Here is a 6,000-nt window from a genome sequence, read left to right on the forward strand (position 1 = left end):
ACTCAGACACTTGAGGATGAAACTGGATGAAATAAAATAAAATAATAATAATAATTAACTTGGAATCTGACATTTTTGAAACCTTTGTTTTAATGATCATAATGTGCAGTGAGCTTCATATCCTTGCCACAGCAATACAGACCGACTCCTCCCTCCTCGTCTCTCCTCCTCTCTCCTCCTCGTTCAGGATAAAAAGACTGAGTGTGTTTGACTTTGCAGTTGCACATTTTTTCACAGATGAATTTCTTATCTATCTAAAGCCGACAGAAGTTTGCTGGTCTGAAGCCTCCAGTTCTGTATTAATGTGTAAGATGTGTAAGACTTTTGTACAGTATTAGCTTAAACATAAACCAGTATTCTTGCTTGCTCTTTTAAAGTCCAACTGAAAATTTCAGCAAAAAAAAAAGTTTATCCGAAGAAAGTTCTGACTTTCTGATGTCCTACCTTGCCCTAAAAAAATTATTGAAAAATAAATAATAAAATATTTATATATATTATTCCTCAAAAAAAATCAAAAACTGAAAAAAAGAACTGAAATAAATAAAGTAAGTTTTTATTAATCCTCACAAAACAGTCAAAGATGCATTTTTTCATGTTTCTTAGAAATTGAAAAGTTAATTATAAAATAAAATAAATTAAATAAGTTTTTACTTCTCCTCAAAAAACATCAAAGGCAGTTGAAATATGTTTTCTTTATGTTTTTTTTTTTCATTACAAAACAGCAGTGAGTTTGTTTGACAGACATTTAAATCAACTAGCTTCACTTGTAAAGTAATTGTAGACGCTGGCCTCCACACACTAGGGGGCGCTGCACTGTGACAACCACAACACCTATAAATTAAACACACTGTTAAGGCAATTCTGCCAATTTGCTGCAAATGTATTAGATTTATTTTGTGTTTTTATGCATAAAATAATCAAATAAAACCTTTGATTAAAAATATTTTTGTGATTTCAGTTGGACTTTAAGTTTAGTGAACCAAGTAACTCTCAGTATTGCCTTGTATCTTCTTCTTCTTCTATCTCTGATCCTGTGTTGTTCTGCTTTTATTTTGAAAACCGCCTCATTGTGGAGGGGTTGAATAAAGGAGGAGCTCCAGTGGAGGATGATTGTTTCTGATTGGGAGCACTTACACAACGAAGAATAATGGAATCAGACAATTCTACCGTCGCTGCTTTCTGTCTGAAGGTTTTATGATAATTATCTGTGTCTGACCACAACGTATGAGACAATACACTGACATATATGGATGTGCAGAAAAAAAGGTACTAGAAATAAATAACTGCTGCAACATTAACTGGTAAATATTAGCTTTTTCTGTTTTAAAGCAGATTATTTATTGAAATGTGTCAAAGCCTGATTTCATTTTGGTTTAATTCTCATCAGCACCTGATTAAAAAATTAAAGATTTTAAAACAATCATTGAGTTTTTAATGTTTTAAATGATGAACTTGTTAGCACGCTGTTGTTTTTTGCATCTGAACGATCATTCAGAGTCATGTTTGTGTATTTTTAGCTCTTTTAGCTCCGTGTTTGGTCTCCACCAACTCTGGTTTTTATTCTGCAAACCCTGCATTGACTAAACCAACTCCAAGTTATCATTTACTCATTTAATCAGTGAAATCTACTCATTTCAGGTGAAATATCTCTACGTGAAGAAAGAGTACTCGTGTATGTTGAGAAAATAAATGAAAACATAAATTTGCTGCTCCATCACATCTCCTGTCACCTTCAGTAGTGGACGTGCAGGTGAGGTGGATGCTTTGCTGCAGCTCCAGTCCACGTGTTGACGTTGGTGTGCTCATACGGTTACCCATAATGCCCTTCACTGCCCATCTCTGCTCAGATGTGCCAATTCATTGCAGATATATAACTGCAATAAAAGCCCAGTCAGAGGAGGTTTCCAGGGCAGCAGAGCACTTCTAAAGAAAAAAAAAAAACAGTCCTCACCTCCATCAGAGGTAAAGGAGCTGCCGGCTCAATTAGGTGTTGAACCAACCTGCTCTAAAAATACACCTGGTTTCTTCTTCTTGCTAAGAGTCTGAAGGATGGTCAAACTCATTTTAGTTCAGGGTTCCACATGCAGAGCAACTTAATGTGAAGGGGGCCGGACCAGTGATAAAATAATAACCTCTAAATAACGTTTTAGTGCAAATTAAGTACATTATGGAAGTGTTTACATTTAATCAACTAAGCTTTTACTAAACATTTTGTGATCAACCTGAAATGTTTGCGCAAGAAAAATAGGTGCAATTTCTGCTCATCGCTGCCACCTGCTGTTTAGTTCTGGGTCACAGCGCCCCCTAGCGGAGAAACATGGATTAGTGGTTAATTCATTGCGAACATCACAGTTAATGTCTCTATTTTTGCAAATTCATCCTACGGGGCAGATTGGACCCTCAGGCCGTATGTTTGACAGCCCTCGTCTAACTAAACCTCAAATAGCCGGCTTTCCCAGTCAATGAAAAACACAACCCTGGAAACTTAAGCTTGAACTGTAAAAGTATAGGGCGTCAAAAACCAACTCCTACTGGAGACGCCCTAATGTCATCCTAAAAAAAGGTCTTTACACAAAAAGAAATCCAAACAATGTGGAGCCCCCATTTAATTTATGATCTGACACAAGATAAAATAGAGACAAATGACACGAGTTAGAAAATAAAGTTAATTTTAATAGTTAATGAGACATGGAGTCAGCTTTGTCCATGCTGTTCTCAGGTGTGACTGCATTTCTGTCAACAAACATTCCTATGAGAAGACAGAGACAGAATGAAAAAGGTAAAGTAGAGCTGGACAGTCTCTGCAAAGCAGTTTGAACGTGTTCAGATTTTGAAGAAAAACAATAAGAATCATTTCATCAAATTTCAGGCTTTTGCAGAATTCTCTGCAGGTTTTTAGTCTTTAAACTCTAAACATGTGACGTTTCTTCCTGTTTTCCAGTGCAGCAGCTTTATGAAGCATCGCCGATGTACGTGTACGTCGTGACAGACGGAAACAAAAGATGCGACATGGCAGAAGTTTAATATGGCATCGTAAAAAAGACATTAACAGTGGAGTGCCATCCGAGCTGCCGTCGTAGATTTACAGAAACCAGGAGAACGTTTGACGCCTGAAGGAACTTGATGAGTGAGCAGCAGCATTTCAAAGTCCACTGATGACTTTTATCAAGAAACATTAAGTCCATTAAGGCCCAAAGGCCGTTTCCATCTTGGCTAACTTCACCATGCTCCATGCTAATTCAACAGTGGTTAAAGAGATGGAGCTAATTAGCTTACTTGTGCGTCTGAATTTCTAGAGCAACTCAATAAGAAAGTGGCTTCACGTGTTACAATCTACTGCTAGCAACAGTTAGCATGGTGGTGCTGTTTACTGTCTATAAAGATGATAAACCGTCACACCCCCTTAACTCCAGAGTTCTACAAACATTCATCATGAACAGAGACATTATCTCTAGAGACCAGAACTGGTTTAGAACCAGAAACATCATGATTTAACCTGGAGGACGCTGGTGGAGCCTCTAGTGGACGTTAGAGGAACTACCGCTATATTTTCTAATGAACAAAAGATAAAATTGGACTGAATGTTTAGTGGTCAGTTGCAAACAGTTAAATTAATGATCTGCTTGACTCAGTGGAGCTAAAGAACCAGAAACTTTTTTATAGAGCTGGAGGAGACCAAAGCTAGAGCTACAAGAAACACGGTACTGCAAATGGTTGAAGGATTGTGTTGTATTGTTACCAAATGTGAGAATAAGTTGTTTTGTCATTATCTGAACTTTAATTATAGATAATATGTTGATATTTGAGACATATATTTGTGCAATGAAAAGAGTGAAACAGATGGAAAGACACATTTAAAAGGATAATTAAAATCGTTAAGAAAATATAAAATGAAATGCAGCAACATTTTGGTCCATTTAATCAAAAATAATGAGTAGAGTTTAAAAACAGCTCCCTATGTTCACGGTTGAGTCCATCAAACTTTATTTAAATATCACATTTAATCCACTGAAACTAACATTTAATTAACTGACAAACACGGCTCTAATACACACAAAGGTTAAAAATATAACGATGTAAATTCATAAAATGTAAAGAAAATCAATCAATCAACAAATGCAAATGTAATAAAGTTGTAAAAGTAATAAAAGCATGACGCCATAAAATTATAAGGAAATGATTCAATCAATATCTAATGGTTCATTAATATAACTTCTCTCCATCTATAACTCAGCCTCAGACATTAACTATTCATTAATCATCGTTAAAACACTTAAAGAGGATGGATTTTAGAGCTGCATAACGTCAGATTCACTAAATCATCAGCGACATCTTAACTTGTTTTCATAAGGCATGTTGGGACAGAAGAAAAAAAAACTGCAAAAAGAAAAGTTTATTTTATTCATTTATGATTTTTCTGCTCCTTCTTTGCCCTCAGTGCTTCAGTGGCTGCCTCCGCCTCGGGCCACGGCTCTATGGAGGATAGATAAGATGAGAGGAAGAGCTGACTCAGTCTGATTTAGTGACACGTTTGCTGCAGAAGGAATAATATACACTACAATGACCATCCATCCATCCATTCATCCATCCCTCCATCCCTCCATCCCTCCATCCCTCCATCCATCATTCATCCATCCCTCCGTCCCTCCATCCATCCATCCATCATCCATCCATCCCTCCATCATCCATCCATTCCATTTTCCTCCAGGCTAAGCAGAGAATTACAGATGTTCGTCTCCTCAGCAAATCATTCCAGTTCTTCTTGGGGGATCCCAGGGGTTCCCAGGCCAGATGAGATATTTAGACCCCTCCAGGGTAACCTCCCAGCCGGCTGTGTCAAGTAAAACCTACATAAGGGGGGGGGGGGGCTCTACTCTGAGCGTCCCTCCATATGTCCTCAAATACGTCCACATTATGTGCAATATGTTCAAAATCAGCGCCAAATCTTCTTCTTCTACTGTTTTAGTGGCGGTTGGCTAGCGTCAGAGCTCAACACTAACGTTGTGGAGCCACTGAGGGTTAACACCTGTTCAGACTAAAGGTTAGGTTTAGGGTTAGCGGCTAGGGAATGCATTATGTCAATGGAGGGCCCTCACAAGGATAGAAGTTGCAGTATGTGTGTTTGCGCTCTCATCCTATTAGTCTGTGGAAGGATGGAGTCTGACATTTAACCCTGTCACAGAAACCCCCCCGAAGCACAACAGCTACTTTCTAACAGGATAACGTCCTGATTTGTTTGAGTCGAACACAATTAAATTACCACACACACACACACGCGTCTGTGTGGCTATCTTTGTGGGGACACGCGTTGATAAAATACATTCCCTAGCTCCTTGCATTAACCCCAAACAATTCAACCAAGAGCCTGAAGCTAAACCTAAAACCAAGTCTTAACCTTCAAACAGGATCTTGATGAAGTAAGGACCGGAAAATGTCCTCACCACGATGGTCTAAAACTAATACTGGTCCTCATAAAGATAGTCAAACAAGAACACTTACACAGACCACAGATACTTAAAGCTGCAGTCACATATTTATTTTAACAAATAGATGAAATGATTGTAAAATATTGTTCTGTCATTATGGAGGAAATATATATTCTATAATGTGCACAATAGTGGAATTTATCCACTATCTATCCATCTATCTATCTGTAATTCAATTCTACTATTGTGCACATTATAGAATCCATACAAATACTGACATTTCCTCCATATTGATGGAACAATTGTCACTAACTGCAGCTGTTTTTTCTTTTCTTTTTTCTTTTTGCTTCATTAGATCTTTGTTTTGGTTTTACAACAGATTTATTGCTCCGATTGACTCTAGCTGCTTTCACAGCGCTGTGGTCGAATAAAAATTTCACTGAACCCGAGTCAACGGCCAACGGTTCAGTTTCAAAAGGACCAGAACGTTGTGGAGCATTTAGCAGCTGCAGATCCAGATGTTTCCATCTGCAGCAGCTGGAGGAGACCAAAAACAGAGCTAAAAGAGAACAAA

The sequence above is a fragment of the Chelon labrosus genome, assembly GCF_963514085.1.
Source record: "Chelon labrosus genome assembly, chromosome: 22".
NCBI classification, from domain to species: Eukaryota; Metazoa; Chordata; class Actinopteri; order Mugiliformes; family Mugilidae; genus Chelon; species Chelon labrosus.